The 24,347-nt window shown below is 36.8% G+C and overlaps 1 protein-coding gene across 3 annotated transcripts in view; it reads left to right on the forward strand.

Annotated features, from left to right (window-relative positions):
• The window catches only part of Lrrc4c (leucine rich repeat containing 4C), a 1,245,152-nt gene that overhangs the window by 1,033,485 nt on the left and 187,320 nt on the right, over positions 1–24,347 (forward strand). For all 3 annotated transcript variants that reach the window (XM_031371128.1, XM_031371127.1, XM_031371130.1), the window contains one exon: positions 3,475–3,568. The gene's annotated coding sequence lies outside the window, so the exon portion shown is untranslated. The remainder of the gene's footprint in view (positions 1–3,474; positions 3,569–24,347) is intronic.

Raw genomic sequence — 24,347 nt, forward strand, 5'->3', positions numbered from 1 at the left:
TAAAAGAAGCTGAAAGTGTCTCTACAAATGAGAACAGTAATCTTGGGCAGTTTTGAGCACATCAGTTTCTTAGCCTCTTCTCTGCAAGTACTGAACAGAGAGTTTAGTAATTTGCTTTTTTCCTAGTGTTTCTGAGGAAGGAATAAATAAAGGTGTCAAAACTGATTGAGTACTGTATGGTTGTTTAAAATTGCCTGAATTTTCTTCTATTGGGCTATATTTTTACATGTATACTAAGTTGTATATATATGCTTATAAACACATAAACACAATCATATATATATGTATGTCTATATGTATATACATACATATATATGTACACATATATTTATGTATACATATATATGTATATATATATATATGTATATATATATATATATATATATATATATATATATATATATATATATATATATATATATATATATATATATATAATAGAAAACCCAATTTGCAAAGGAAATTGTATTAGGTCAACCAAAAATAAGTTATAAAAATGATTATGATGATTATGGTGATGACAGTAATGTTATCTCTACACTTTTCTAGATACTAATTCAGTTGAGGAACTTTATAAAATCTTCATAGTTTGATACCTACAACACCAGGGGAAGGAATTGGGTCATTTTCAATACTATAAGTTAAGATAAATAGGTAAAATATATCTAACCCCTTCTCAAAATCGGAAGTAACCGTGTTGAGATCAATGAAATTGAATACAAGGACCACTAGAAAGTGAGTCAATGAGTGTGGCCAGGGGGAGAGTAGCCATTCAATCTCAAACTGCCAGGATGCAAGAAATATGATGTAGGAATGCACATTTACTGGGCAGTCCGTCACATCTGTCAACTATGCTGCATTCTCTTGCTTGGAAACTAAATTAAACACCTGTGCCTTGGTTTCTTTATCATCAAAATAGAAAACATTGTTCCACTTTTTTTTTTCAGAATAGTTAGGAGGCTTAATTTTTTAAGTTATGTGAACAGTTTAGTTTAGAGTCTGAGGCATAAAACACATTGAAATTTCCCTTCATGTTTCAGCAACAGCAGGGAATAAATCTGATCAGTCAGTATGAAAATTCTTCTTGGAAATAAGGATTTCAGCAAACATTCGGTTATTAAATTTAGGAATCAATTCTGTCTGGAAAAGACAAAGACATGAAATACCAATTAGTTATGAATCTTTGATCAGAACTATTTTTCCTTGTTTGGAGAGAGAAACCTTAAAAAAAAAAAAAGAAAGAAAGAAAAACAATCCAAAACCAAACCAAACCAAACAAACAAACACAGCCTACCATTATAAGATACTTTTTGACTCTCTTGATGTTTTTCTGATCTCTTCAGAGTTCCAACCTTTGTCCCTCATAAGCACAGTTAGGCAGCTGCACTACTAACTACCAGTTGAAATAAAATTATTTCAATTTTCCGATTTTAAAAAAGTTGCTAAATTTCAACAAACAGAGTTTTAGGGTTGCTTTTTGTTTGTTTGTTTATTTGTTTGTTTGATTGATTTTTCCAAGTTGGTATGTGAACCTCATGTTAATTGATTATAGCCATCTTGGTACTATTTGTCTCTAATTAATTGCACATAAACAGGGAAGCCGGTTAGATGCATGTCCATAGTTTATAAAAATTCCCTTATGCAAACATGAGTGTTTTCCCCCAAATTACTGCTGTTAACAAATAATGTTCTTAGAAGGAAAGTGAGAGAACTTGAGAGAAGGCCACAACTTAGTGAGTCTTTTATTTTTTTCCTGAAACTGTACTTTATATGCACCAGAATGACCTCCAAATTTCTATATGCCCAAAGATGACCTTGAAGTATTGATCTTCCTGTTTCCATCTACTGAGTACTACGACTACAAGTATACCCTACTTTAAGTAGTTTATGAAATTCTAGGAGTCAAACCTAGTGCTTCATGCATGATATGAAATTCAGACTCTAACAATTGAGCTTCACCTCTGGGTATTTAAAACATTTTTGAATTTAAAAAATATAACTGCATCAGTTCTCCCTTTTTTTCTTTTCCTACTCCTCCAATGTCTAAAGTTCCCTCCCTCCGAAATGTGTGATCTCCTCTTCTTTAGCAATTACAAATACACCCAAACAAACATATAACTACATCCTGCTAAGTCTGTTGCCTGGATGTATAATTTTCTAAGACTGACTGCTTCAATTGTTTTGGATAACCAATGAGAAGAGTCATCACTGGGGAAGACAAAATCTCCCTCCCACAGCAACTGTTACTTGACTGTAGCTCATCATCTACGGTTGATGGCCCACAAAGTTTCTCTTAACTACTTTGGGATATTTGTTGTTGGAGTTGTTTGAGCAACCTGATAGTTGTGGCTTTGCTGTCATGGCTAGAAGGCACACTCTTAAAGCAGATTTCCAGTTCCTCTGGCTTTTACTCCAGGCCTCTCATTGGAGATGTTCCCTGAACCACACATGAAGGAGTTATGTTGCAGATGCATCCATGTGCATGGGCTCTCTTTTCTGTTTTTTAATTGCATTTTGACTATGTGTAGTTTTCTATAACATTATCCTTCAGCTGAAAAACAAAATGCTCCTTTGATAAGTGGTCAGAGCCATGCTTATCTGTAGTATAATAATAATTACTTAGAGTATCATTAGGAATTATACTGCTCTCGGAAAGCAAAGATAGCAGGCTCTCCTCTAAAATCCATGGCCTTAGTAACAATTTTATACAATATTCTTCCCGCTTGAAGGAGAGAAATTTAAATTCAGTGAAGTTTGGAACTTGCTTCAAAATTGCTTTACTAATTATTATATGGGAAATTGTATCCAGTCATAATGTTTACTTAAATATTTTTCTTTGTCTATATTTTTGTTACTATATTAGACTGATATATTACAGGTATAGTGTAGACTTCTGGTACTTGTTCACATACTTACTTGTACATTTACATAGGAAAACATATTGGACATTGAACCTAAGCCTTCATATGTCCTAACCAAGCACTTAACCACCAAACTACAGCCTTAGTCCTGATTTTCTAATGTTTTAGGTCTGTTTAGCTATTACAGTTACAACAAATTATTAATTGAAGCTAAAGTCAAAAGAAAAGAGAAGAAGTCTCTCATATTTTTGGGTAACTGTTATTTATACAAAATGTTTCTCCAATAATATTTATATAATATATGTCTAAAAATAAAGCACACTGAAATTTGACAGAAAAATGAAAGACTAATAAAATCAGGATGACTAAAATTGAGCACAGGATCATGCATAAATATATGTAACAAGATAATTACATGGAAGTGTATGTGGAGTTGCTTTATTTTACCCTTATTTAAATTGACTAGTCACACCAGTAGTGAACAATGGATGTTCTGTCATTTCCAATTATAGAATTCTACGAAGAACATGAAATAAGCAGGCATATCTGACCCTAAATTTGTCCACATTCATATGTTGTAATTTAAAATTGTTCTTTATATTGTTCTCTCCAGGTGTGAAGAAACATCACCAGTAGAGATCCAGAATACGTATTTTGCTTCTTTGAATTCTCTCAGGAAGAGAAGAGCCAGAAAGACACACTTTAAGGTATGTTCAAGTCACTTGTTGTCCCTCTTAGAACTTACATAATAGCTGTATATGTTAAGGAGTGGATGAGATTGAATATTTGAAAAGGGCACACAAATAGAGGAGCAGTAGCAATTTGTAACAAAGGCAGACTTTCTCATATTTAGTACCAACTTTGAGTAGACTTGCTTACCATGGTCATATTACTCTTTGTCATCAAAGATTAGTGGAGGGACCTGGCACAAAGAAGAGAGACATGATTCTATCATGGTTTCTATCACTTACTACCATATTAAGATAATTTGAGTGGGGGAGCTTATAGAAAGAGCCAGGGCATTGAGATGCTTCCTCATTTAAGAAAAAGTCAGATATTTGCCTATATTTTAACCAGTTTCCTTCTAGATGGGATGCTTTTCGGTACTACCAAAAGCTCTCTCTATTACTGGGCAGCTGACTGCAGCACAGTAAACCACAATCGTTTGTGATGTTATCCCTATTTTAAATGCTAAAAGGCCGGTGGAAGAATTTTTTTAAATTGTCATAATATACTATTAAATTATTATTCAAAGCATTTATGATGGAAACAGTTTAGAAATATAGTAAGTGACCTTAGCTAAATCCTTTTTATTAATTTAATTTATTTATTTTTATTAGATGTTTTCTTTATTTACAGTATCTCCTTGCCCAGGTTCCCCTTGATAAATAAATAAATGAAAAAACTAAAACAATCCCCTGTTGCCTCCCCCCTCCCCCTGCTCATAATCCCATCCCCTCCTGCTTACTGGCCCTGGCATTCCCCTACACTGGAGCAATATACTAGTTTCAATGGGAATTTGAGGATATACTTTAATAAGCTATATATAAGTTTAGATTTTATTTGCAAGAAAAACTGAATCTAAGTAAAAGAATATATTTAAGGTAGTGAAAAGGAGAAATAACCTTAAAAAGAAGCAAAATAGCCATAGATCTAGGACTATAGAGAAAGGAAAGGAGTTAGAGCATGTGCCAGGATCCACTGCATATTTACCTGGCACTGTCTGTAGGTCAGTGATTTTCGAACATTCTTTTTTCTTTCTTTCTTTCTTTCTTTTTTTTTTTTTTTTTTTTTTTTTTTTTTTTTTTTTTTTTTAGCTTTTTTATTAGATATTTTCTTTATTTACATGTCATATTTCCCAGTTTCCCCTCCAAAAACAAAAACAAAAAACAACAACAAGAACAAACCCCTGTTCCCTCTCCCCCACTGCTCACCAACTCACCTTCTCCTGCTTACTGGCCCTGGCATTCCCTACACTGGGGCACAGAACCTTTACAGGGCCAAGGGCCTCTCCTCCCATTGATGACTGACTTGGCCATCCTCTATGCTGCCGGAGCAATCAGTCCCACCATGTGTACTGCTTTGTTGGTGGTTTAGTCCCTGGGAGCTCTGAGGGTACTAGTTAGTTCATATTGTTGTTTGTCCTAAGGGGCTGAAAAACCTTCAGCACCTTCAGTCCTTACTCTAGCTCCTTCATTTGGGGACCCTGTACTCAGTTCAATGCATGGCTGTGAGCCTCTACTTCTTTATTAGTCAGGTACTGTCAAAGCCTCTCAGGAGACAGCTATATCAGACTGGATTGTCCTCCCTTCAGCCTCTGCTCCATAGTTAGTCTCTGCAACTCCTTCCATGGGTATTTTGTTACCCCTTCTAAGAAGGAATGAAGTGACCACATTTTAGTCTTCCTTATTCTTGAGTTTCTTGTGGTCTGTGGATTATACTTCATGTATTCTGAACTTCTGGGCTAATAACAACTTATCAGAGAGTGCATACCATGTGTGTTCTTTTGTGACTGGATTACCTCACTCAGGATGATATTCTCCAAGTCCATCCATTTCCCCAAGAATTTCATAAATTCATTGTTTTTAATAGCTGAGTAGTACTCCATTGTGTAGATGTACCACAATTTCTGTATCCATTCCTCTGTTGAGGGACATCTCGGTTGTTTCCAGTTTCTGGCTATTATGAATAAGGCTGCTATGAAAATGGTGGAACAGTCAGAATGGCTAGTATAAAAAACTCAGGTGACAGCAGATGCTGGCGAGGTTGTGGAGAAAGAGTAACACTCCTTCATTGCTGGTAGGATTGCAAGCTGGTACAACCACTCTGGAAATCAGTTTGGTGGTTCCTCGGGAAATTGGACGTAGTTCTACCAGAGGACCCAGCTATACCATTCCTGGGCATATACCCAGAAGATGCTCCAATATGTAATAAAGACACATGCTCCACCATGGTTTTCAAACTTTCTAATGCTATAACTCTTTAATAGAGTTCCTTATACCCCAGTCATAAAATTAATTTTGCTACTTCGTAATTGAAATTTTTCTTTTGCCTTGAGTCATAATGTAAATATTAGATAAACCAGGTATCTGATATCTGAATTCCAAGGGGGTCAAGACTAACAGATTGTGAAACAAACTCTAAGAGGAACCAGACCTATTTATTTCATATTTGTGTTTCTTTAGTTGAGGCTCAAAAGCATTCAAGAAGAAGTAAATTCACTTTTGGTCATTTGAATGAATTAAATTTTCTGTTATATTCTTAACTGGGCTAAAATATCAGAAGATAGAAATCTAATAGATTTGACCATTTGGTATTTTATTACAGAAAAACAAATATTTATTTTACTACTCTACTGTAGAACATATCATGAGTGACAATTAATCATCAGAATCAGATAAGTCTACTTTCAAGATATGGAATCTGTCTTTAATATAACTTTTGCTTCACACAGTTTAGCATGTGTAATATATTACATGTAGACATGTGTAGCAAATGCATGTTTAGCATCAAAAACATAAGTTGTTTATGAAAAGTGAGGTTTATAGGGCCATTTGGAAATTTGATTATTAGCAAAGTTTTTCTAGGTATCTTTCAAGGATATCAAATGGTTCATAAGTTAATCAGAACTTTATTTTTACACTCAAACATATAAATCTGAAAATGATTCTATATATTTATGATATGATTAAATCTATAAAAAAAATCCTCTGCTACCAGACTTTTATATTCTCTGAAGGAGCAGAGACTGTTCAAATAACTGTCTTTAATGAATTGTGAATATCAGGTAGGAGAGAATCTTTTACAGATTTAATCATTTACATGTTTTAGTGTGAAAGTAAAATTCTGATTAACTTATCCATTTGGTATTCTTGAAAGATTCCTAGAAATAGTACTCAGCTATGAAAAACAATGAATTCATGAAATTCTTAGAGAAATGGATGGAACTAGAAAACATCATCCTGAATGAGATAACCCAGTCACAAAAGAACACACATGGTGTGCATTCACTGATAAGTAGATATTAGCCCAGAAACTCAGAATACCTAAGATACAATTCACAGACCACAGGAAGCTCAAAAAGAAGGAAGACCAAAGTGTGGATGCTACAGTACTTCTTAGAATGGGAAACAAATTCTCCTGGAAGGATTTACAGAGTTAAAGTGTGAAGCAGAAACTCAAAGAAAGGCCATGGAGAGACTGCCCCACCTGGGGATCCATTCCATATGCAGTCACTAAACCCAGACACTATTTTGGAAGCCAAGAAGTGCTTGCTGACAGGAGTCTGATATGTTTGTCTCCTAAGAGGTTCTGCCAGAGCCTAACAAATACAGAGGTGGATGCTCCCAGTCAATCATTGGACTAAGCACTGAGTCCCTTGTGGAGGAGTTAGAGAAAGTCGTGAAGGAGCTAAAGGCATTTTCCACTTATAGCAAAACCAGCAATATCAACCAACAAGACCCACTAGAGCTCCCAGGTATTAAACCACCAACCAAAGAGTACACATGGAGGAACCCACAGCTCTAGTCACCTATGTAGCAGAGGATGGCCTTGTTGGACATCAGTGGGAGGAGAGGCCCTTGGTCCTGTGAAGGCTTGAGTCCCCAGTGTACAGGGATGCCAGGGCAAGGAGGCAGGAATGGTGGGTGTGTGGGTGGAGGAGCACCCTCATAATAGCAGGGGGAGGGAGGCTGGGATAGGGGTTTCCAGAAGAGAAACCGTGAAAAGGGATAAAATTTGAAATGTAAACAAATAAAATATCCAGTTAAAAAAATAAAAGCTTTCCTCTCAGAAACAAACAAGTAAACAAACAATCCTTGCCAAAAAGCAAAGCCTGCTTTGCTTTTTTACTGTAGCATCCTCAGCCAATTCAAGTATAAAGTAGAAATATTTGTTATTTGAAAAGCATCACAATATTTGTCAAAAAGACATCATTTTGTAGTAATGCTTCTTAGTTACTCTTCAAATGCTATAAATAAACATCATCCAACCCAGTTTATAAAACAACGCATTCAATTATGGTCTTGCTTACAGTTTCAGAGACTTACTCCATGACAATACTGGTGGAAATCATGGTGGCAGGCAGGCAGGCAGGCAGGCAGACATGTTGTTGAAGCATGAAGCATGTTGTTACTAAGAGTTTGCATGTCATCCACATGCAGTGGGTAAAATGGATGTTTAAAACCTCAAAGGAAATTCTGAGGGCCACACCTTCTCCTACAGGGTATTATTTTTTAAACCTTTCTAAACAGTACACGAACCAAACATTTAACTATTTGAACCAGTGGGGGCCATTTTCACACTACCACAGTCCATTTTCTGGGCCCCATAGGCTTGCAGCCATATCATAATGAAAAATGGATTCAGTACAACATCAAAAATCCACATATCCTTTCACAATCACAAGACTATGAAAAAGTCTAAAGTCCAAAATCTTTTATGAGACTCAAGGAAATCTCTTAAATGTAACCCTGCATAAAAGCAAAAAGAAAATGATATACTTTCAACATACAATTGTGCAGAATATACATAAACATCCCAAAAGGAAACAGTAAGCAGTGAGAAAATACTGGACCAAATTAAAGCTGAAACCCAGCAGGGCAAATTCTAAATCCTGTACATCCATGTCTGGGGCTATGTGGCTCATCAGATCTCCCACCCCTTCCAGCTTTGCTGACTGCAGCACAATGCTTTCTCTCGAGCTGATGCTGACCTTGTCTGCAGCTCTTCTTGGCAGGAATCCACTTCTCTGGCACCTTCAACTTCTTGGGGTCTCCAACACAATTTAGGCTTTATACCTTCACAGCTTCAGGCAACAGCCTCTCAGGGCCTCCCTGCAGAAAGTTGCCTGCCACATGTGCAGGCTCAACAGCTTTTCTTAACCTTTAAGGAAGATTTCAAAACCCCTCTACACCTGTATCTTTTGGATGAAGCCTGGAGTACTTGGCTAAAGCTGCCAAATTTTGCTGCCTTGTAGGGCTGGCAACTGGTCTGTTTCAAGACATATATTCATATAAGCTTTGAATTGTTGATAGTTTTCTTTGTTGAATAATCTTTGATTTCCACATGTTAGAAGCTTAGCAGAATGGGTTCTTGCCCTGATGCCACCTCTTCTTTTATTATATTTCTCCTAAAACCTTTCCTTAAACTTCTCATCTCTTGAGCATGGGACAAGGTTCCAACATTAAAAATTTCCCCGGTTCTCTTTTTCCTCTTCAAACTGTACATTTTGTAATAATTTAGCCCTGCTTGTTCTTTTTTATTGTAGAGCCGCAAAAGAGTGATAACTAATAGTCATGTGACACAGTCAACTCTAGGCTGTCTTTAATGAAAAAGATTTCCAAATTAGTCTCATGCAAAATTTTAAGAGGAGAAAGCAGCCACACTGTTTGGCAAAATATCACAAGAATGTTCTCTAGGCCAACAGGTAACATTCTTCCCATCTGAAATCTCTTCATCTTGGTCTCCATAGTCCACATTGTTTTCAGAATAACTGTCTTCCAGGTATCTACTAGAACTGCCATAAAACACTAATGACAACACTCAATCTCCTTTCTAATCCAAAGTCCCAAAGTCTGTACATGAGGGCACAGTGAAACCACCAAACTAAACCAATCCATGGATAGAAAAATAAAGGTTTACTAAGATTCAACCTTCAAAATTCATCTCTTAGAGAAAGCAGCGAGCCATAAAAATGGAAGCAAAGCAAACAGACTTCATATCATCAGGTAGGGTCCTTCAGCTAATAAAGGCTGTTCAGATTGTGTGGGAACTAGGTGCCCTTGACCATGATTGTTGACCATTGGGGAAGATGAAGGAAGGTTCTTGGTTATCAGAAACCCACTTTTCCTGGTAAACTGAAGTCCACCTGTGAAGAGCCTTGACGTTAGTCTCCTTTGAAAAGATACAAACGTTATTCTACAGGTAGAACGGTAATCTTAAGATTCAAGTGTTTCTCCAATTTAAGCAGAACTGTACTAATTGTTAAAATTTCATAACTACAGCTAAATAGTTTCTTGAATTAATGGAATATTTATTGATGTGTATGTATGGCAATCTAATTTGAAATGAATCTGCTTTCTCCTTTCCCTTTATAGTCTGAGGGTCTTTTGTGCACATGTTGGTGTATGTGTTTATATGTGTCAAGGTGGATATATGTACATCCACCTTGTATGATCATGCAATTGGGAGCTACAGGTTCACATAGTTTGTCTTCTTCAATTAGTCTTCATTTTATTTTGAGACAGGGTCTCTTCCTGAAACTTGGCCTAATGTTTCAGCTAGACGGGCAAGAAGTGAGCTCTAGTGATTCATTTGGAGGATGCTAGGAAATTAACTTATGTTCACAGAACTTTACCAACTGTTCCAAATTCCAGCTCCTGTGTGATAGCCATTACAATATCATCTTAGGTTATTATAAAATGAAATAGTAATTTATTGCATAGAAGAATAAATAAAGATTGAGTTTATATCTAGAAGATTTATTTCTAAACAATATAGTAAGTTCAAAACTAATCAATTTCTGGACACTAATAAAACACAACAGAATAAAATCAAATGATGAGGGAGAACACGCTAACTTCTATTATTTTTTAAGATATATGACACTTCTGATCAAATTTAGAATTACTTTGTGAGGTAAATACAAAACAGCTTCTATAATAAAGTTTTAATATTTACATATAATTTCAAGGATCTTTTGCTAAAAAATTCTTAAAATTCAAAGGACATTAATGTAATATAGCCACTTACTTGAACAAGTAACATTGCTCTTTCTTGTCTGCTATCCACAAGCATCAGCCTGCAGTTTGGTTAGCGATTGAATATCTGTCCAGTAGGAGTTAGACCTATGAACACTGCCACTTATTCTTCTTTCTAATAGAAGGACTGAGGATTATTGTGGTCTGAAAAGTTGTTAATTCGACAGGGCAATAGGTTGGAACCTATTATAACCTATATAACCTGGTATATTCCCAATAGCAGTGTCAGGTTCCTGGTTCACATGCATGAAGCAGTCATGTACACGGGTAAATTGGAGTGGCTGTTACTTTATGATTGACATTTTTATTTAGAAACAAATAGAGTTCTGTTTATTTTTTTGTGAGTACATATATGTTGAAGTGAAACAATAGTATGCCCCAAGTCAGAAAGAACAAAATGATATTTACTATTATCACAACCATGGGATTTATTTTTTCAATAGAAAATGTGTAGTTTCTTTTCCCTGATCTGGGTTGTCTCTGAACTGTGGATGTACTGGTAGGGGCTGAACTGTTACTATGACTGATTCATAGAGTTCTTGGTAATAAAACAAGCATGCCCACACTCCCATGACGATGATTCTGATTAGCAAATCATTCCCCCAAAATTTAATGTGGCCCTACTCAGGGAATGTTTCTGTCCTGTTTTCCCCCCTCTTCTTGATCTTTAAATTAAATGCTGAATTCAAACACCCAGTGGTAGGTACTAACAGTGGTAGTAACACCCAGTGGTAGGAGTTCCTAAACTCCTGTTGAAATAATAATTAGACATAACCCTTCTGGAGACAATATACCATTTTTACCAAAATGGCCTGCCTTTGACTTAAAATTTCCTATTAAAATATGTCTCTGAAAGCCCAATTGACAGTGCTATGGATGACCAAATGACTAGGTTTTCCCACAGCCTACATAATATTCCAAGGGGGAAAAAAGAAATCAAAAATAGATCAATGGACACACATGTAAAAATGGATATGTATGTAAATGGAGAAACATTGGACTGCATTGAAAGTAGTTACAATATGTTACAAAAAATCATTTTTAAAATATAGAACATTTTATGATATGGTATATGGACATAATAAGATTGAAATATTATTCATAATTAGTCTATTACTTTGGATATATACAGAAGATTGCATAGAAATAAATTTTCATTTCAAAATGCTGATACAAAAATGAGTAATATCAACAATGTATACATATTTTAAAATTATGTATATTATGAATATACAATTGTAGAATGTATATAAGTAATTCTATTATATATTTTAAGCTTTCTATTTTAAAAAATAGAGATTAAATAAACTTATAGGTATATAGATGGGAAATAAAAAAACAGCAAGGTAAGAAAATTAGTGACAAAATGATTTCTTACTGATCCTTATATTAAAACACACACAACAACATACCTATTACCTTATTGTAAAGATGTATTTGCATGTGTCTATGTGTGTTTCAAAACCCTGTGCAAGGCCCAGGTCTGTTCTCTCTTGATCACCAGATGAGAATTTACTTCTCAGCTGTTTCTACAGTGCTGTATTTCCATGTTCTCCACCATTAAGGTAATAAACTAAATCTTTGAAAACTTAAGCAATCCCTCTAATTAAATGTTTTCCTTTATAGGAGTTGCTTTGGTCATAATGACTTTTCTCTTCAATAGAGCAGTGACTAAGACAAGGAGAAAAGATAACAACGATCTTACACAACATCAGACCCTGCATGCTATGATACCAGCTTGCCAGGCAAGAAGTGCATCTTCCTTAATTGAAACTTAGGCCTTCCCCCCAGAAGAAAAACATCATTAATACAGTAAATATGCCTAGTCCAGAGTCTATGCCTAGGGGAGAACCTATTGTTGATTACACAGATCTTTTTATTAAAGATTATTCCCACCACAGATATATGAAAGTATCAAATTTTCCTGGGAAAGACTTGATCTGTGACTCCTAGAATTAGCCCACAATGTCATAATAATTTCGGCTTCTTTACATCAGCCATAGAACTGTGTGCTTTAACATCTACAAACTACACAAAGACACAGAAACAATGAACATAAACCCTTTGGATAAATTACAGAATATATTAATCAAAAAGAATGTGTGTAACTTCCAAGGCTAGGGCCTGAAAATAGCCTTTCAGGATGATAGAGAAGAAAGCTATAATCTCTGCATTCTTCTTCAGCATAGTGACATAGGAGTGGTAACCATTGGGTCAAAGTGAGAGATGTGGACCAGTAACAGAGAGTAGTCAAAGTTAGTGTATTTCAATTGTGTAAGACTGTATCTATCATATACTTAGGGGGAGATATTCAGTGAAGGTGCCATTGTATTAATGGAAAAACCTTAAGCCTTCGTTATAATTATGATTATAATTTAATGACTGAAAGCAAGTAAGTGCCTTTAGTGAGTCATTTTATACAGATACTGATACTCTTACTTTTTTAGAATATAGAAAGTGCCAAAAAAAACGGGGGGGGGGGAGGCTGGCGAGATGGCTCAGCAGGTAAGAGCACTGACTGCTCTTCCGAAGGTCCTGAGTTCGGATCCCAGCAACCACATGGTGGCTCACAACCACTTGTAGTGAGATCAGATGCCCTCTTCTGGTGTGTCTGCAGACAGCTACAGTGAATTACACCTGAGTGGGGGGGGGGGGCACGGCAGAGGTCCTAAGTTCAACAGCAGCCACACACGTGATGGTTCACGGCCATCTGTACAGCTACAGTGTACTCATATACATAAAATAAATAAAATAAATCTTTTAAAAAAAAGTGCCATCACTGTCTATTAAGCTTTTCTAAGGTATAGACAGAGTCCTTTGAACATTAGGGAAAGATGTGCGCAGTGTCTTACTCTCACTTTCCTAACACTGTTTCATTTTTCAGTTTTGTGTGGATCTATGCAGGGTCATAAAAAGTTAATAATCCCTTTTGGAAGTTTTAAATGAATTTTCTGTTCACAAAGTCGACTTACTCTAGTCACTTGTTATTGAGATTGTATGGAAACAATGGCAAGTTGTAGCAACAGTGAATTCTTTCCTGTGCATATGACTGAAATTTTGCTTTTTTAAATGAATTCTGTCATTGAACTGCTGGTTCTTTTCCACACTGATTTCAAGGTTAAAGACCTTGAAAGAGAGTGGTTGACGTAGTCATTCAAAAGGAGTCAAAATAACGGGTAAAATTAAGATCAAAATATGAGTAAAAATTCAAACTCTCTGAAGTTTTGGCTGCTTTGGCTTATATAGAGGATGTTTATAGTGTTTACATTTTATATTAATAGGAAGTGTTTATTGTTTTTTGTTTTATGCTGTTTTTCTTTATTTCGCCTTTTCGACGAATGCAGCCTAGGCTAGTCTTATTATACAGCTGGGATAATCTTGAACTGCTAATCTTCCTGCTTCTACAACCAAAATCATGGAATAAAAGGTTGTAGTAGAGTAATATAACAATAATAATTCAAAACGATGACATAAGTTGCAGCAAGGGAGTTATCTCATATGACTCAGAATATCAGTTTTTGTGTGTGTGTTTTATTCACTTTACATCCATTTTGCAGCTCCAGTCCCACTTGTCCTCCTAGTCTGACCCTTGCAAATCCCTCCCCCTATTAATTGCCCCTTTGTTCCTCAGAGAAGGGGCAGATCCCCTTAGGTACCACCCTAGCCTGGGATATCTAGTCACAAAAGGCCTAAGCACATCCTCTCTCACTCAGTATTTTTTATAACAAAACAGGGAGGTTGGAAAGTTAGGACCCCTTGCGCAAATCTCTTCCTTTGCTTATAGCCCAAGAAACATATCTGTGATAAAGGAGAAGAGAAAAATGAATCCAATGGATTTGAAAAGGAATGCCATACAAGAGAATACAATGTTATTTTGTAGGGAAAAAAAAATCTCAGTTTACATGTGCTGTGTTTGGAACTGTGGCCTTTGGGAAAGCCGAGGTGAGGAGAAAATCACCCGCTAAGTCTCAGGCATTCAACAGCACTTTTCAGCTGAGAGTGCTTAAAAACAATACACTTGAGGAAGCAAGCTATTTGCAGATATGTTTATACATGATCTTATTTTCTCTGTGTGTGATGGCAGATTTTCCTTCAGAGTCGTCACTGTCACCATTAAGCACCCACTCACTCATTCAATGCATGTTTATTGAACACTAGGCCACACACAGCATTAGACACAGGGGTTTACCGGGTAAATAAATGTTCTTTTCTGTGGAGGGAAGTAAGAACAGACCCTGGGAATTTAATATCTTAGTGGTAGATGGTATAGATGGGATGAGCAGATGCACATTAACATAACGATATATATGCTTGCCCACATATACACATATGCTATCTTGCCACGCTGAAGGAGAGAAATATCAATCATACTGAAGATATTAACAGAATGTCTGGGTGGCTTCCGTCTTCATCACAGAAGATTTTATGGATGAGTTGAATTTTGAAAATTTTGGAAAAAACGTCAGGATAAAATAAGGTGGTTTAGAATACAGAGATATTTCCTGTTTTGTGCAGAGAGAACTATCTAAAGACTCATGAGGTGTCTCCATTGCTTGGTAGAACTATCATTTGAATCAGCAATCAGCTCAGGTGAAGCATTCTTTGGATGATCAAATCAAAATTAAAGCCTATACTTTACAGAATGTTTCTAGAAGAAATATCAATACAAGAATTATGCACTAGGACTTCAAGTCTTCTGCTCTGAGTTCACATGTAATAATTATACTTATAACAAATAAAAACAAATAGAAATCACCTTTAAAATTATTTGGCTTTTGAACACACTGGTGAAATTTCTGAGCCCTGTGAATTATTTTTTCTTACTACAGTATGTGTAAGGAATGTATGTATGTATATGCATATGTGGGATATTAAATGCCTGAGGGAGTATGTGAAGACCAGTGCTTCATTTCTTTCTCTATGGTTCTTTATTTTTTGAGACAGTGACTCTCACTTAATTTGCAACCCCATTTCTGCAGCCTAGAATTACTAGAGAGTGCACCTCAGAGATGCATCTATTCCATGCCCTTCTATTCCCTCTTGTCCTTCTGCCAGTGCTGTAAATAAGGCCCATACTATCTCACTTCATTGGTATTACCAATCTGAACTGGGGGTCTCATGCCTGTGTGTCAAGCACTTTAGCCATTGAGCTATATTCACAATGCAAATAAATGCCACAGTGAACAATGTGGATGGAAGAACTTTATAATGTCCCACCACTAGATGGAGAATTATAGGCCATCAAAGGATACTGAGATAGGAAAAAAACAGTTTTCTCCAGAGACAAGTCCCTGATATGTCAGCCACTCCCACATTGTCAGACCTAACATATATACATTTAAGCAACAGTTCAAATATTCAATTGCTTTTGTATCTTTATGTTTGACTCTTCATCTGTTTCTCTATCTCTATCTCTCTATATATGTTTACATATAATAATAATTATAAAAGGGGTCATGAATTCGTGAGGGATAGAGGGTGTAATTTAAAGAATAAGATAGGAAAAAAGAGAGGTGGAAATGATGAAAATACAGGATTCCTGTATATAAATTTTTATTACTCTTATTTTTTACAATCTAGTCATTACCCTCTCCCAGTCTGCCCTTCCACAGTTACTCATCTCATTCCTCATCCCCCCTGTCTCCAAGAGGATGCCATTCCCCAGAAGGCCTCCCCACTCCCTGGGGCCTCATGTCTCTCGAGGTAAAGGAGCACCTTCTCCCACAAAGGCTAAATCAGGCAGTCCACCACCGTATATCGGTCAGGGGCCTCAGACCAGCTCCTGCATGTTGGCTGGCTTGTGTGTCAGTGTCTGAGAGATCTCAGGGGTAAAGGTGAGTTGAGACTGCTGGTCTTCCTGTGGGGTTGACATCCTTCATAGCTTCTTCCAGCCTTTCTCTAATTCAACCACAGGTGTCCCCAAATTCAGTCCAATGATTTGGTGTAAGTATCTGCATCTGTCTCAGTCAGCTGCTTGTTAGGCCTTTCTGAGGGCAGCCATGCTAGGCTCCTGTCTATAAGCACACCACAGAATCAGTAATAATGCCAGATTTTGGAGCCTCCCTTTGAGATGGATCCCAAGTTGGGCCTGACACTGGACCACCTTTTCCTCAGTCTTGTCTCCATTTTTGTCCCTGCGGTTCTTTTAGACATTTGGGTCAGAGTTTTTGACTGTGGGATAGTCACCTCATCCCTCCACTTGATAATCTTGTTTTTCTACTGGAGGTGAACTCTACAAGTTCCCTCTTCCCACTCTGGCATTTCATCTATGGTCCCTCCCTTTGAGTACTGAGAGTCTCTTACTTCCCAGGCCTGTAGTGCTTTTAGAGGGTTCCCCCAACCCTTACTCCCTGAGGTTGCATATTTTCATTCATTCTGTGGCCCTCAGGGCTTCTTTCCTATCGCCCTCCACCCTCCATACCTGATAAAGTTCTCCCTTTTCCCTCCGTGTCTCCTCTCCCATCCAGGTCCCTCCCTCCCTTTGACTCCCATGATTGCTTTCCTCCCCCTCCCAAGTGGGATTGAAGTATCCACACTTGGGCCCCTCTGCTTGTTAACGTTCTTGAGTTCTGTAGATTGTATCCTAGGTATTCTGTCCTTTTTGGCTAATATATGCTTATTACTGAATACATATCATGTATGTCCTTTTGGGTCTGAGTTATCTCACTCAGGATGATATTTTCTAGTTCCATCCATTTGCCTGAAAACTCATAATGTCCTCATTCTTAATAGCTGAGTAGTATTCCATTGTGTAAATGAAGCACATTTTCTGTATCCGTTCTCTGCTTGTTAGACATCTGGGTTGTTTTCAGCTTCTGGCTATCACAGATACGGCTGCTATGAACATAGTGGAACAGTTGCCCCTGTGTTATGGTGATGCATTTTTTGAATGCATATGCCCAAGAGAAATATAGCTGGGTCTTCAGGTGGAGCTATTTCCAATTTTCTGAGGAACCTCCAGATTGATTTCCGGAGAGATTGTACCAGTTAACAATCCCACCAGCAATGGAGGAGTGTTCCCCTTTCTCCACATCCTTGCCTACATGTGCTGCCACCTGAGGTTTTGATCTTAGCCATTCTGATTGGTGTAAGCTGATTGTTTGATTTCATTTCCTTGGTGATTAAGGACTTGGAACATTTCTTTAAATGCTTCTCCACCATTCGAGATTCCTTTGTTGTAAATAGACTCTTTAGCTCTATACCCCACTTTTTGATTGGATTTTTGGTTTTTTGGAGGTTAGCTTCTTGGAACTCATGTGTATAATTTTCAAAACTCTGAAAACTGGATTAAAAATTACTTTTCTTTGAATTCTTAATGAATTGTTTAATAAAACACCTGTCATATAATATGACAATTTCCATTATCTATATTATATATATATATACATTAAATTGTTATTAGTAACATTGCTTCTGAAATAAATACAACTAAAATTTATAGAATGTAAATCATAAACATGTTGATGAGGCTCAATAATACACATTTTTTATTTTGTTTCCATCAAGTGGGAAAATATGTGTTGTACAGTGCTATAATTTGTGAAGGTAATATGGTGTATATACATACAATGTGGACTCCCGACCTAAATAAGCATCAAAGGCTAAGCCACCATTTTCAGTTAATCACAGTGGCCCATTGTGGTGCTAATCTAGTCTGTATTTACCCATATATTCCTATGAAAGGCAGGCAGGTCTCGTTACACACTTTTCTCTTCTTAAAATCACCATGAAACCACTCTACCACATTAAACTACTTTTAAAATTACCCAATGTATAAATTGTTGACGAGTAGTAAAACTTGAACCTGACAGAGGGCTCAGTGGATAAGAATGGGAATGAAGAGGATGAATGGAGGATATTAATATTTTCACCTTTGAAAGGTAAATGGGAACCATAATGTAGCAGAGTCAAGACTGTGCATTAGCATTGCATAGTGTAAAACAAATGAGTTGCCAGTTACTTGTTTTGGCCAGGCAGAACCAGTATTTAGGAAGCAGAATTGTCTCTTGCATCATTGTACAAATAAACCAATATTTTCATTTTCTCTCCAGTTTTATTTTTGCTTTGAAAATTGCATGCAATCAATTTTGATCTTATCAACTTTCCCAATTCCAATTCCACCTAGTCCCCTCCTCTCTGTTCATTCAAACATGAATTGTTTATTAAGCCCCTAAAGCACAATATATATTGTCCATTTACTTTCAGATGTATGAGCTTCAACGGGAGCATGATAGACCTATGTGGCACATGGGCCACATCATTAACAAAAACAGTTGTTCCATCTCCAAAATGTTATCCTTTGCCAGCAATTCCCTAGCTTGAGACCTCCTGCCCACCTTCCCTCTCTGTGGTGGAATGTCTCTGACTTGGGCTGGCTTTGTGTGTGATATGACAACTGCTGTTGGTCTATATGTGGGACTTCCCTATTGTAAACAGAAAACACTGTTTCCTTGTAGTCATTCATTGCCTCAAGTTCTTTCTGCCCTATCTTCCACAATAATCCCTGAACATTGAAAAAAGGAGGTAGTATGTAGATTTTTCATTTAGGGCTGAGCATTATGCAGTTTCTTATTCTCTGCCACTTGACTAGTCAGTGATCTCTGAGTTAGTAGCCATCTGTTGCAAAATACGTTTCACTGATAATTATTGAGATTTGTCCCCATTTGTGTTATTAAGATAAGTCATTAGAAGTCAGTTTAACACTATGGCTGCTAAATGGAACTGCTAAATGACCTCATGAGCTCTAGAGAAGAAAACAATGATCTTTCTTAAATAAGGTTACCTTTACCAGGCAGTGGTGGTGCATACCTTTAATCCCAGCACTTGGGAGGCTGAGACAGGCAGATTTCAAGGCTAGCCTGGTCTACAGAGTGAGTCCTAGTACAGCCAGGGCTACACAGGGAAACCCTATTTCAAAAAAAAAAAAAAAGAGGTTACCTTTCTGTAGTTAAACACACCCCTTTGCTGTTCCTGGGAATGTGGGTATGGAGGCATCATTAATATTTCATTTTTGCTAATTCTTCATCTATTCATGTATTCAGTATTGTACTAATCATGCAATATTAGTAGGCAGGAAATTAATAGTGTTTTGATATGTGCTATATTATAGATAAAGCTTAAAAACATGGTTAGAGAAACAAGGCAGAAAAGATACATGGTGCAATTCTTTTCATATGAAATGTTGGATATGCTATGCTATGACATATTTAAGTTTGAATTTAGCTTAAGAGAATATATGCAATCATATAATAGATTAGTGATTCCTGAGGACAGACTGGCATGATCAGGACTAATGGGCACAGAGATTTTCAAAGCTGGTAAAAGCATTTATGAATGACACTCTGTTGATCACTGAGCACCTGGAAATACACTATGAAAAGCAACAAGTTTCATATGATGGGTTAGAGATAGTACTAATTTATATAAATAAACTCATTAGATTTTTGCATTACCCTTATCAGAAGGTATATACGTTTGGTATACGAATGTGCATGTATTAATTATACAAATGAATTTATCTTTCAAAGCAATATTTCAAAATAGTTTTATTTTTAGTAACATTTTATGCTATTATGAGGACATTGTTTAAGAAAAACATATTTTACTATGTTACAGTGTTAGCATCACCAATTTCAAGAGTGGTAGGTTTGAGTAGAGCACACAGCCACAAAGGCAACCACATGGGCATGATTACTACCATGAATAGAAGAGATAGAGAAGCAGCCAGAATAGTGTGATTCATACAATGCCATGATGCTAGTTTGTTCATCATAGAGTCATCCCTAGGAGTGAAAAACTAGGGAAATTGCTTAAATTCTTACTTGGTTTGTTAAAAAAAAAGTTGCTGGGAAGTAGAGGCATTGCAGTAGGAATTGTCTAAAACAGCTTTGGAGCTGGGAAGTGGGCAGACCATGTGAAAATTTTGAGATGAATTCTAACATACATTTATTTTTGTGAATAGATAGGCAATGGTAATTCTGGTGTGCTTCAAAAGGAAGGAAGTGTATTGCAACAAAAATTTGAGATGTCATAGTCAATGCCCAGCTAATTATGCAGTCAGTATGCATGCTCACCTAGAATGCAAGATGGCTTAGGTTCCAACACAAGCACCACATTGTTTGTAATGATTTATGCTTGTAATCCCAGTACATAGAATATATGGATTCAGGAGAATCCGAAGTTCAAGGTAGTCCTTGGTTATTTGCTGATTTTGAGACTGGCCTGTAATAGAGTAGGCCCTGCCTATACACAAATCAAAAAATAAAACCAGATACACTAAAATTAATAAAAAAGAAAGTGGGGAAGAGCCTTGAGCACACATGGGCACAGGGGAAAATGGAGATGGGAGGTGAGAAGACCATGTGAGAATTTTGAGATGAATTCTAACATACATTTATTTTTGTAAATAGATTGTCAATGGTAATTCTGGTGTGCTTCAATAGATTATACTCTAAGGTCAAGAACTGCCAAATGGGAGCTCATAAAATTACAAAGCTTCTGTAAAGCAAAAGGAACTGTCAATAGGACAAAACAGCAACCAACAAATTGGGAAAAGATGTTTACCAATCCTATATCTTTTAGAGGGCTAATATCCAATATATACAGAGAACTCAAGAAGTTAGACTTCAGAGAAACAAATAACCCTATTAAAAATGGGGTGCAGAGCTAAACAAAGAATTCTCAACTAATGGCTAAGAAGCACCTAAAGAAATGTTCATCATCCTTAGTCATCAGGAAATGCAAATCAAAACAACCCTGAGATTCCACCTCACATCAGTCAGAATGGCTAGGATAAAATCTCAGGTGACAGCAGATGCTGGTGAGGTTGTGGAGAAATAGGAACACTCTTTCATTGCTGGTGAGATTGCAAGCTGGTACAACCACTCTGGATATCAGTTTGGCGGTTTCTCTGGAAATTGGACATAGTAATACCAAAGGACCCAGCTATACCACTCCTGGGCATATACCTAGAAGATACTCCAACACATAATAACGACACGTGCTCTACTATGTTCATAGCAGCCTTGTTTATAATAGCCAGAAACGGGAAACAACCCAGATGTCCCTCAACAGAGGAATAGATAAAGAAATGTGGTGCATCTATACAATGGAGCACTACTCAGCTATTAAAAACAATGAATTTATGAAATTCGTAGGGAAATAGATGGATCTGTAGAATATCATCCTGAGTTGAGTAACCCAGTCAGAAAAGAACGCACATGATATGCATTCTCTGATAAGTGGATATTAGCCCAGAAGTTAGGAATACACAAAGTAAAAGCACAAACCACAAGGAACTCAAGAATAAGGAAGACCAAAATGTGGATACTTCATTCCTTCTTAAAAGGGGGGAACAAAACACCCATTGAAGGAGTTGCAGAGACAAACTATGGAACAGAGACTGAAGGAAGGACAATCCAGAGACTACTCCTCCTGGGAATCCTTCCATATTCAATCATCAAATCCAGACAATATTGTAGATGCAGACAAGTGCTGGCTGACTGGTGCCTGATATAGCTATCTCCTGAGAGGCTCTGATAGCACCCAACTAATACAGAAGTAGAGGCTCACAGCTATCCATTGGACTGAGTACAGGGTACTCAATGAAGGAGCTAGAGAAATGACCCAAGGAACTAAAGGGTTTGCAGCCTCTTAGGACAAACAACAATATGAACCCTCAGAGGTCCCAGGAACTAAACCACCAACCCAAGAGTACACATGGTAGGGACTAATGGCTCCAGCAACATATGTAGCAGAGGATGGCCAGGTCGGTCATCACTGGGAGGAGAGGTCCTTGGCCCTGTGAAGGTTCTATGTCCCAGTGTAGGGGAATGCCAGGGCCAGGAAGCAGGAGAGGGAGGGGGGGTTGGTGAGCAGGGGGAGAGGGCTTTTATTATTTTTGGAGGGGAACCTGGGAAAGGAGATATCATATGACATGTAAATAAAGAAAATATCTAATAAAAAATAAATAAGCAATTACTTTTGATAATGTAAAATATATATATTTAAAAATGAAGAAGAAAACATTTGCATTGTAAAGAGGAAATGAAACTGATTTTATCCATATTTGTGTCATATTACTTTATTATGGAAGATAGAACTCAAGAGAGATTAAGTCAAACATTTGTTTTGAGGAAATCATTCAAAGGTCTTATTCCCCTGGCAACGTTTAGTAAAATATAAGATGGATATATGAGGGTGAGATATATTTTTGAAAGTAAAGGCAAACCTTAAAAACGATTTGGAAATTCTAATCCTGTTTATATGGAAAAATATATGGAGGCCTAAGACTTTAATTGCATACCAGAGATAACTAAAACTTATTCTTGCCTCTCAGGTACAGAATGAGGAGGTTTTAATGGGTCAGGAATTATTTCAAAGAAGATATTACTATTAATACTGTGGACAGTACTCCTTGTTGTCTGTAATTATAATTTGTTGCTGAAAAATTTGTGACACCTTCTGTTTTCTCTGTGGTATCTGCTAAATGCAGAAAACTACAGTTCATGAAACTATGTTCATTGAAATTTTGCAAACATCACTTGCAGGGGTAAAGCCAACATAGAAACTAAAATTAGGAAAGTGATAACTGGTGCCATAGACAAAACCTTAATTCTAGATTAGTAGAATAGCTAGCCTATAGCTACCTTATAGACATTAGACTCCAGTGGTACAGATTGTACAACTCTAATTTATGTACATCATTGTATAAGCTTCACCAAGAAAGTTGTGGGGAAAGGGAAGTCAGAGCACTATGAGTAAAACTAATAGACTACAAAGTTATTAAAGTCACAATTGCAAAGATTCTCCTGTACATTTTCTTCCAGCATGTTTGACTTTATATTTTACAGGTAGGTCAATGGTTCATTTTGAATTTATTTTATTTATTTATTTTTTTACTAATGTACTTTTACACTCCATATTCCATTCCCTATCCCCCATCCTTCCTCTGACTGCTCAACATCTCACACCTCCTCCTAACCATCCTGTCTCCAGGTCGATGTCACCACCCACCACCCCACCTGACCTCTAAATTCCCTGGGGCCTAAAGTCCCTTTAGGGTTAGGTGCATCATCTCTGAATGAACACAGACCTGGAAGTCCTCTACTGTATGTGTGTTGGTGGCCTCATATCAGCTGGTGTATGCTGCCTGTTTGGTGGTCCAGTGTTTGAGAGATCTCAGGGGTCCAGATTAATTGAGACCGTTGGTCCTCCTACAGGATTGCCCTTCTCCTCAGCTTCTTTTAGCGTTCCCTAATTCAACAACAGTGGTCAGCTGTTTCTGTCCATTGGTTGGGTGCAATACATGGCATATATTATAAACCCAAATTCAAAGTTAGGAATAGATATCTCAACTATGGTATGCTTTGTGGAAAGGCAACTATTTCTTCAATAAATTTGTCTTCTGTTATTGCCAAAATCAATTCTTGAAGACTTCATCCAGGGCTCTTTGACAGAGCTCTTACCTAGCTTCCATGAAGCCATGGGTACAATCCAATTTAAAAAAAAAAAAAAAGTAAATCAATTGCTTTTAGCATTTTAGGTTACTTTTTTTTTGCTTATCAGACTTCTACTTATCTTTAAAAATCAATTTGGAAAACCTAATTTTCAGAAAATCTCAATTTTTTTCTATTTATTGATTATATCTTGCACTTAGGGTCACTTAAAAATGACTTGTGCATTAACACAAGTGTTTATTTCCAGCTGCATAATTATAAATGATTCA

Source organism: Mastomys coucha, unplaced genomic scaffold (assembly GCF_008632895.1).
Source record: "Mastomys coucha isolate ucsf_1 unplaced genomic scaffold, UCSF_Mcou_1 pScaffold15, whole genome shotgun sequence".
In the NCBI taxonomy this organism is placed as follows: Eukaryota; Metazoa; Chordata; class Mammalia; order Rodentia; family Muridae; genus Mastomys; species Mastomys coucha.